Genomic DNA, 10,962 nt, shown 5'->3' with positions numbered 1-10,962 from the left:
ATTGAGGAGTCAATGATGATTGGGAAGACTCTAACATTGACAGATAGCTAGCAAATGGGAGGGGAGGCGGGCATGGAGGGTGCTGCTTATTGCGCGACAACACCGCACAAGAGTACCTATGCATCAGCTGACCCCAGCGACATTGAGACTGCAACTGCTCGTGATGATGCTATATCTGATCTATCTAGAATGAAAGACAGACTAAAGGGCGTGCTTACACATTATGAAGGTACATTAGAACGTGCAATAGCCTGGGTTTGCCCACCCTCCTTGGAAGATGGCCTATTGTTGGACAATATGCCATTGAAGCCGGGCTGTGTGAAGTGCTACGTGACTGAAGTAAAGCCTGGATTCAATGAATTTGCCCTCAAGAATGTCCTAGGAGACTTTGATGAGCAAAGGACCTTGGGAGAAACAGTGTTACATCACATCCAATGGCCATGAAAGGAAATAGAGTTCACCGATGGGATCCCTGAAGCCCCCAGCAAGAGCAACCAATGTTGCCCCTCAACCGGTGACGCTCTCCTTGCCACAACAGCTCTCGCGTGCTTCCCCCAAAGAACCTAATACTCGTAATCCGACGACTGATGCATCAACCTGTGATCAGCCGGCCCGACCTTATGGCGTACATGCCATGTCATCCTCCACCCCAAAGCAGCCAGTGGCAAGGCCTACAATGCCTGAAGATGCACCACCGCTTCAGATGACGGCCACTGAAGCAGCAAGGGGAGACCCAACCGCAGCACACGCTCAGCAGATCAACCTGGTGGAATGGACTGCTAAGCAGTCCGATGCTTCAGAACCACCTGCTAAGCAGTCTGTAGGTCCAAAACCTACTGCTCATTAGTTGAAAGTGCAACTATCCCTGGGTGGTTTTGGTAATGGTTTACAACATATAGCTCATTGAACTAATGCCATTTCAAGATAAATATTTCAGGAAAGTTCAATGATTGGCATGATGGATTAGAAATGTGACCCCTCAAAATGCTAAAGACAAAGGATTGGCTCAAGCTCAAAGCTCAAGACTCTACATTTTCTATTTTAGTGATTGTCGGTGTCAAAACCGGCGGATCTCGGGTAGGGGGTCCCGAACTGTGCGTCTAGGCGGATGGTAACAGGAGACGAGGGACACGATGTTTTTACCCAGGTTCGGGCCCTCTCGGTGGAGGTAAAACCCTACTCCTGCTTGATTAATATTGATGGTATGGGTATTACAAGAGTTGATCTACCACGAGATCAGAGAGGCTAAACCCTAGAAGCTAGCCTATGGTATGATTGTTGTTCGTCCTACGGACTAAAACTCTCTGGTTTATATAGACACCGGAGAGGGCTAGGGTTACACAGAGTCGGTTACAATGGGAGGAGATCTTCATATCGTATCACCAAGCTTGCCTTTCACGCCAAGGAAAGTCCCTATCCGGACATGGGATGGAGTCTTCAATCTTGTATCTTCATAGTCCAGGAGTCCGGCCAAAGGTCATAGTCCGGCCATCCGGACACCCCCTAATCCAGGACTCCCTCAGTAGCCCCCGAACCAGGCTTCAATGATGACGAGTCCGGTGCGCAAATTGTCTTTGGCATTGCAAGGCGGGTTCTTCTCCAGCTTCATATACTTGTAGAATAGTGTCCGGCTTCTGATAAATGTTGCGCTCCTTGGCTTCCACGCCCAATAAAGGCCATTTTCCACGTGTCGAATGAATGTGAAAAGCCAGGGTATTTTTGCATTGTCCCCCCTAGCGACTCAAATAAGCTATCTATAAAAAGAAACGGGGATCTAGATCTGAACCACACCATCTCCCCTTCGCAAGCTTTCATCGGAGCACTTCTGACCCATAAATCCATTCCATCATGGACAGCCGACGCGGCTCCTCCTCTCGCGCTCCCAGCTCCAAGCCTGGGGATTGGGAGAGATGCTACGTCCTGCATAGTGAACTCATAGTGCTTCAATCCAAGGGGCTCCTTCCCCCAGCATATATGGTCCCAGTTCGAGCCGGGATCGCCACTTATAGTGGCGGAGAGCAAGCAGAGAGCATCCCCCATCACTCTCGAGGAGAGCGGGTATGCCTAGTCCCTTATTTAATAAGAGGAATCGGATTTCCAATTCATCCGTTTCTCCGAGGGTTGCTGGAGTTCTACGGCCACCAGCTACACCACCTCACGCCTGCCTCTATTCTGCACATTGCGGGTTTCGTGGCCCTCTGCGAACTGTTTTTGGGCGTTGAGGCCCATTTTGCGCTGTGGAAGAGGTTGTTCTGCCTCGTGCCCTGTTCTCAGGAGGGGTCTATTTATCAAGTGGGCGGAGCCGAACTATGGCGCATCGCTGGGACCGGATATCTGTCTGGTACCCCAAAGAGGACGTCTGTGGACTAGCCCTCGGAGTGGTTCTATATAGATGACGTCCCCCTGCCGGACCCTGTACGGATCGGCCTCCCTGAGTTCAATAATGCTCCGTTAAAGAAGAGCCTGAGCTGGCGCCCGCGGAACCCTCAGAGGGAAACTGACAGGGACGTCCTTTACCTAGTGAGCCGGATAAGGTTGTTGGCTCATTCCGGACTGACCATGATCAAGGTCATGGCCATATGCATTACGCGAGGGATGCAGCCGCTTCAATACAGAGGCCACCCCATGTGGGATTTCAACGGGGAGGACGACGCCACCCGGTGTGGTCGTAAGGGGCCAGATTCGGCCGCCACTTTAACGAGAATTTTATCCGCTTTGTACAAGGGAGAAGAAGAAGAATTCCCCCGTGCCAACCCGGAGGGCGGATTCTCCATGCAAAATCCTCCAAATTGGGTAAGCGAACAATTTCACTTACCTACCCGCTTTCGAAATTCCTGTAATTGAGTATTCAGTATGGTGATATTAACGCACGAGCTACGCCAGACGGTGAAGGAGATCAACCGCCCTCCCTCACAGCCCGAGGACCCAGAACGGTCCCTCGATCCGGATTCCCAAGAGGATCCGGACTTATGTGTGGAGTTAATTGATGGGGTGTTTCATCAATTGAGTAAGGACAACACCTTAGTGGCCATTATAGCCGACTATCCCGGATTACTTCTAGCCTCAAAGGTAACCGAGACCGAAGTCCTGGTACTTTGAAGGAGATCCATCCATGCCTTATTTTTAATGCTGTAAACCAATAGTGTTTTTTCTTGCAGGGGAAATCCCTGAGGCGGAGCACCGGGCCCGCGGTGGGCAGCCAACAAGGGCCGCTAAAGCCAGGCGGGCAAAAAAGAAGTGCGGACCAGATCGAGACTCCGGTGCAACGGTACGGCGTGCGAATTTCACGCCTAGGGTCTATGCCCTCAAGTCATTCTAACGCCCATGTTTTCCTTAGGAAGAAGAGAGCCCGCCGGACTATATCCACCGGCCAGACTTCAAGGCCGGGTCCGGAAGCGGAGGCGAACACGGGGCGTGCGTCGGGCGTTCCTCCGACAGAGGATGCAGACGGGCTATCTGCCACCAATTCAGAGGTGGAGAGCGCCATGAACCACAGGCATCGCCGGACTGTTCTTCAGGACGCATGATTTTCCCCAAAGGCGTTAAACGCCTTTAATACAGGAGATGCGTACCTCCGTGCCGCTCAAAATAGTCTAGCCAAGGCCACGGAGCAGTATGTAAAAGACATGCGGGTGATTAAATCTGATAGTTATATATGTCAGTAGCCCCCGAGACTTGAAATAGTTAAGATAACTGTTTTAAGGATCATATGTTATGCAGGGTCTTACAGAGAAGAACACGCAACTGTCTCAGGAGTTGGCGGAGTGCAAGGCCCAACTCAAGGCCGCACTGGCCGTTTTAGCGATTGGCAAGGAGACCCCCTCAGGTAATGTATGCTCCCAAAAATAATTCCATTGCGAAGTGCGGCATGTGTGCAATGCTGACGATAACAATGCAGATGAAGCCGGAGTAAATCCGGACAAGCAACAACTCCTATGCCAACTAAAGGCTGGTGAGAGCGTGCTGACAAGGGTGAGGCAAGAGAAGAACAAACTTCAAGACGCCAATACCCAGCTGGGCGAGGAACTAAAGGATGTTCATATCCAACTGTCTGCCTCCGTAAAGGAGAATCAACGACTTCGATGCGGCATTTTTAGTAAGTGCTTGAGCGAATTCTTGAAAAAAAATCAGCGAAGAAGTCGATTGACAGAGCTATGTCTGTAGGTCTACTGACGGGTCGTCCTGCGGAGGAAATGCCCGGTTCAACGGGGGACCTTCTTCTCGAGTTGTTGCAACTGCACGAACGAGTTCGGCAGGCAATGCGGGGCGTCGTCCAGGCTATGTGGCCATCCCTTTCTGCGCCCGAAGGCCTTGGGGAGCTTGCAAAGAAGCTGGAGGGAGTACGGCAGCGCTTTCGGTTGTGGAAGATATCGGCCTACCGTCAAGGTGCCAGGGAGGCCTGGGCCATGGTGAAGACTCGGTACTCAAAGGCTGATCCAAACCACATGGCCGAGGTCGGCCCTATGGGTCCTGACGGAAAGGAGATCCCTGTCAGCTTAGTATATGGCCAGGTAGAGCTGGCTGCAAAGTATTCCCAACAAGACTATAAATTAGACCGCCTGTTGGATGGTATTGAAGAAGAGTATACCAAGTCGGATTGACTCTGTAATTTAAAATGACATAAAAAATGCCTTCTAGCCGGATTGTAGACCATTTTTCATTGCGGACCTTTTCGCTTCGACCTCCGGACCCTATAGTCCGGAGTGTGTCCGAATACCCTCTCGATTATGTAAGAATCGGGGCATGCATGGAGACAAGGCGTAGGGGTCATAATTGCTTTAGCAGACAAGTGCCCAACTAGTTATGTTATATTACATGGTTAGTAAGAAACATCTTCCAGGGAGAATAGTTCCGTTAGGGGTTCCTTTCCCTGGGAGGCATGCCCTAAAGTGCATGTCTGGACTGCTAAAAAGAGCAGAAAAGCATCCGGGGGCAGATAAATAAACAAGAAAAATCATCTTTTAGTTCAGCGACCGAATATTCCCTTAAGAACGCTAGCTTTCGGCTTCACCCAGTCTGAGGTACACATCCGGCTGACCCGGCAGTAACAATCGCAGAGGTGCTCCCTTTACCACCTAGCCGAACGAACGGGAACGTAGGGGTAAGCACAGGAGCCAGGCAACCCAGCTTGGCCAAAACTTAAGTCATATCGATGCATATAATGGTGTATAAAAGGTTCATGCGAAAGTGTCACACATGTTTTGGGCATGAGGCCCACTTAGATAAACTTCTGATAAAGAAGCCCCCAGGTAGGATGAGCGTGGGTGGCGCGTCAAGTATGTGCGAACAATGCGCAAGCAAGCCCCTATGGGCTTGGGAGAAGAAAAAAGGGGAGGGAGAAGGAGAGAAATGCCAGACAGCTTAATGTGAAAAAATAAAAAGGGAACAGAGGAAGGAGACGAACACGGAGTCCGGCGCTAGGCGTAGAATCTTCGTAGGCGTGCTGCGTTCCATGGGTTCGGCTCGAGTCGGTTGTCCGATGCGTTTCGCAGACGGTATGCTCCGCCAGTCAGTACTTGGTCGATTATGAAGGGACCCTCCCATTTGGGCTTTAGTTTGTCCTTTTTCTTCTCCGGCGGGCATAGAACTAGTTCGCCAACGTTGTAAGTTTTGGCCCGTACTTCTCTGCTTTGATATCTTCGAGTCTGCTGTTGATAGAATGCGGAACGAGCTTTTGCCACGTCGCGCTCCTCCTCCAATGCGTCCAAGCTGTCCTGCCGATCGAGCTCGGCTTCTCTTTCTTTGTACATGCGCACTCGAGGTGAGTCATGTATTATGTCGCAGGGCAGAACTGCTTCTGCGCCGTATACCATAAAAAATGGTGTGAATCCGGTAGTGCGATTCGGCGTGGTCCGCAGCCCCCAGAGTACGGAGTCAAGCTCCTCTACCCAGTGCGTGTTTGAGTCATTGAGGGATCACACTAGTGTGGGTTTGATGCCGCTCATAATAAGATCATTGGCTCGTTCTACTTGACCGTTAGTTTGTGGGTGATAGACTGAAGCATAGTCGAGCTTGATGCCCATGTTTTTGCACCAGAGTTTAACTTCATCGGCCGTAAAGTTTGTGCCGTTGTCAGTTATGATGCTGTGGGGGATGCCGTAACGGTGTACAACCCCGGATATGAAGTCTATCACCGGTCCGGATTCGGCCCTCTTTACAGGCTTGGTCTCTATCCATTTGGTGAATTTGTCCACCATAACCAGTAGATATTTTTCTTGTGGGTTCCTCCTTTAAGGGGTCCAACCATGTCAAGCCCCCAGACCGCAAAAGGCTAGGTAATGGGTATGGTTTGTAGGGCGGTAGGCGGCATGTGGCTTTGATTAGCGAATAATTGGCAACCGACGCATCACTGCACTAAATCCTGAGCGTCTGCCCAGGCTGTCGGCCAATAAAATCCGGTACGGAAGGCCTTGCTTACGAGGGCCCGGGCTGCGGCGTGGTGCCCGCCGAGTCCGGCATGAATTTCAGCCAGAAGGTTTCGCCCTTCCTCTTCGGGGATACACCTTTGAAGGACTCCGGTTGTGCTTTTCTTATAAAGATCTCCCTCGTGGACTTTGTAGGCTTTAGATCGCCGCACTATGCAGCGGGCTTCGTTTTGGTCCTCGGGAAGTTCCTGCCTAGTTAGGTAGGCTAGGAATGGTTATGTCCACGGGGCAATGACTGCCATTATTGTCCAGGCTGACGGTGTTGTTTCGGTGGCGGAGCCACCAACTGTGTCAGAGTTTTCGGTGAGAGGCAGCGTGGTTATGTCCGGGCTATTGTTTCCGAACTCTCCCTCCCATGATACTGACGGCTTGAACAGACTCTCAAGGAAGATGTTGGGAGGGACGGCATCGCGCTTGGCGCCGATGCGTGCCAACACGTCTGTTGCCTGGTTGTTCTCCCGGGCTATGTGATGAAATTCGAGCCCCTCAAACCGAGCTGACATTTTTAAGACGGCATTGCGATAAGCTGCCATTTTCAGATCCTTGGCGTCAAAGTCTCCATTTATTTGGGATGCCGCGAGGTTTGAATCCCTGCGGACCTCTAGGCGCTGAATGCCCATGGAGACTGCCATCCGAAGACCATGTAGAAGGGCCTCGTATTCGGCTGCGTTGTTGGAATCCGTGTACATTATCTGAAGTACGTATTGTACTGTATCTCCGGTTGGGGACGTCAGAACGATGCCAGCCCCCAGGCCAGCCAACATTTTGGAGCCGTCGAAGTGCATGATCCAATTGGAGTATGCGCCGTACTCTTTAGGGAGCTCGACTTCAGTCCATTCGGCGATGAAGTCGGCCAAAACCTGCGACTTAATAGCTCGCCTTGGCTTGTATGTTATGTCGAATGGGAGGATCTCGATGGCCCATTTGTCAATCCGGCCCGTTGCGTCGCGGTTGTTTATAATATCATTAAGGGGTACTTCGGATGCCACTGTTATTGAACACTCTTGAAAATAGTGTCGCAGCTTCCGGGATGCCATGAACACCGCGTATGCTATCTTTTGATAATGCGGGTACCATGACTTGCATGGAGTTAGGACAGTGGACACGTAGTAAACTGGTTTTTGGAGAGGGAACTTGTGTCCGTCCGTTTCTCGTTCGACGACGAGCACCGCGCTTACAACTTGATGGGTTGCCGCGATGTATAATAGCATTGGTTCGCCCATGTTGGGCGCAACCAGGACCGGATTTGTTGCCAGTATGGCTTTGATTTCTTCGAGTCCGACCGTGGCGGCCTCCATCCACTCGAAGTGTTCGGTGCGCCGCATGAGGCGATAAAGGGGTAATGCCTTTTCTCCCAAGCGGGAGATAAAGCGGCTTAGAGCCGCCACGCATCCTGCCAATTTTTGTATTTGTTTGAGGTCTTTTGGGGTATCCAATTGTGACAGAGCTCGGATCTTGGCTGGGTTTGCTTCAATTCCTCTACCGGATACGATGAAGCCCAAGAGCTTTCTGGCTGGTACGCCGAAAACGCATTTTTCCGGGTTGAGCTTGATGTCATATGTTAGGAGATCGTCAAACGTGAGCCTCAAGTCGTCTACTAGAGTATCGACGTGTTTGGTTTTGACGACCACGTCATCTATGTATGCTTCAACTGTTTTGCTGATCTGGTTGGCCAGACATGTCTGAATCATGCGCTGATATGTTGCGCCGGCGTTTTTGAGCCCGAAGGGCATCATGTTAAAGCAGAATGGGCCGTATGGGGTGATGAATGTCGTTGCGGCTTGGTCTGATTCTGCCATCTTGATTTGGTGGTAGCCAGAGTATGCATCTAGGAAACACAATGAGTCATGTCCTGCAGTGGTGTCGATGATTTAATCAATTCGGGGGAGTGGGAAGGGATCCTTTGGGCAGGCCTTATTTAGGTCTTTGAAATCGACACATAGGCGCCAGGATTTGTCATTCTTTGGTACCATCACCGGGTTTGCTAGCCAGTCCGGATGTTTTATATCTCTGATGAATCCGGCTTCCAGCAGTTTTGCTAGCTCCTCTCCCATGGCTTGTCTCTTGGGCTCGGAGAAACGCCGCAGAGCCTACCTAACGGGCTTAAACCCTTTTAGGATGTTCAGGCTGTGCTCAGCCAACCTGCGTGGGATTCCTGGCATATCTGAAGGGTGCCAGGCGAAAATGTCCAAATTTTCTCGCAGGAATTCTCTGAGTGCGGCGTCTACATCGGGTTTTAGTTGTGCCCCGATGGAGGCCGTTTTTGTGGGGTCCGTTGGATGGACTTGGAATTTGACTATTTCATCCGCTGGTTTGAAAGAGGTGGACTTGGATCTCTTATCTAGTATCACATCGTCCCTGTCCATCATGGAGCGCAACGCAGTTAGTTCCTCGGCCGCTAGGGCTTCGGGTAATGCCTCCGGGCCAGTGCGACTGTCTTGTTTTCGGCGCAGAGCACTATGTCCGGATCACTTGCAAGAGTGATGATTCCGTTGGGTCCGGTCATTTTGAGCTTCATGTACCCATAATGGGGTATGGCTTGAAAAATTGTAAATGCTTCTCGCCCTAGCAGAGCGTGGTATCCGCTGCTGAATGGGGCCACTTGAAATGTGACCTCCTCGGATCTGTAATTATCCGGCGTGCCGAACACCACATCTAGTGTGATTTTCCTTGAACAGCACGCTTCCCGGCTTGGTATTATTCCTCTAAAGGTTGTGTTGCTTTGCTCAATGCGACTCCAGTCTATTTCCATTTTTCGCAGGGTTTCCTCGTAGATGAGGTTAAGTTTGCTGCCGCCATCCATGAGTACCTTTGTAAGTCGGAAACCGTCCACTATCGGACCGAGGACCAATGCGGCTGGTGCTCGGGCTGTCCGGAATTTAGGTTCGTCATTGGCATTAAAAGTAATAGCCGTGTCACTCCATGGGTTTATTGTTGCTACTTGGTAGACTTCGGTAAGGTTGCGGAGGGTTCGTTTCCTCGCATTTTTTGATGCGTAGGTCTTGAAGACTGTCGACACCGTACTGGCGTTTCTGGGGTGGTGTTCTTCGGATTCTGGAGTTAGAAGCTCCTTGCCACTTCTGGCCACCTGCCGGAGTATCCAACACGCTCTAAGGATGTGAGTTGGTGTGACTTCCCTTGAACTATGAATTTTACAGGGTCCATTGAGCCATCCCTCCAGTACGGTCCCATACCCTATAGAGGGTTTTTGTTTTTTGATGTTTGGCTCAGGTGCCTGGCGATAATGTGCCCTTTTGTTTCGGACTCGTGTTGAATTCAGGGTCGGATTGTCTCAGAATTTATTTTCGGTTTTCCGAACGCTTTCTATCGCACAGTACTTTCGTACTATGGATGTCAAGTCAGAGAAGCGTGTAATTTCGCGGCGACTTATGGCATTGAGGATTCCGATGTCCGTGCAGTTGTTACAGAAGAATGAAATTGCTTCTTCCTCACGGCAGTCCCTTATCCTGTTCATAACCAGGAGGAATTTGGCCCAATAGTGGTGTACTGTTTCCCCCGGTACTTGCCGTATTTGGGATAAATCCCTTATAGTTGGGTGGGCGGGTGGATTTAAATCCGGAACCCTGCCCGATAAAAGATTCAGGGGCCAAGAAGTTTCCGAATTCGGAAGCTTGCTTTCTTGGACATTATTCAATGAATCAGGCCTGCTGCCTGACTTTAGGTTCACGACTTGGGCAACATCCTCCCCTCCGTGGGTATACGGCTTGGAGGGGTCGGGAATCCGGACACATCTGGTCCTTAGAGCGGGCGAAGATGCACCGCATTGTTCTTCCACCACTTCAACGTGGTGGGTGACCTGGGGAGAGTCGATCTCTCTCTGGTCGGGTTTAAGCCCGATCTGGCCGTAATCTGTAGCGACTCCCAGGGCGGCAATGCGATCCAGGAGCTCATTCAAGGAAGAGAGCTCCATCGGATCTAACTGCTCGGCGAGTTTCGAGCTGATGTGAAGATTGCTTTCGATGGCCTGAGAGATCATCATCGGTGCGGCGGCCGAACAGGCGGTTATCAAGAACCTACCTAGCCAGAGAGTTTGACCGACAGCCAAAGCTCCTTTAGTGACAACGCTGTCTTTAAAGACGGGGTGCGGCATCCTTCCTGATGGTGACGACACAGAGGAACTCTCAATGAAAGCACCAATGTCGGTGTCAAAACCGACGGATCTCGTGTAGGGGGTCCCGAACTGTGCGTCTAGGCGGATGGTAACAGGAGACGAGGGACACGATGTTTTTACCTAGGTTCGGGCCCTCTCGGTGGAGGTAAAACCCTACTCCTGCTTGATTAATATTGATGGTATGGGTATTACAAGTGTTGATCTACCACGAGATCAGAGAGGCTAAACCCTAGAAGCTAGCCTATGGTATGATTTTTGTTCATCCTACGGACTAAAACTCTCCGGTTTATATAGACACCGGAGAGGGCTAGGGTTACACAGAGTCGGTTACAATGGGAGGAGATCTTCATATCGTATCGCCAAGCTTGCCTTCCACGCTAAGGAAAGTCCCTATCCGGACACGGG

This window comes from Triticum dicoccoides, chromosome 2B (genome assembly GCF_002162155.2).
Source record: "Triticum dicoccoides isolate Atlit2015 ecotype Zavitan chromosome 2B, WEW_v2.0, whole genome shotgun sequence".
Lineage (NCBI taxonomy): Eukaryota > Viridiplantae > Streptophyta > Magnoliopsida > Poales > Poaceae > Triticum > Triticum dicoccoides.
Note: the sequence above shows the minus strand (reverse complement) of the source record.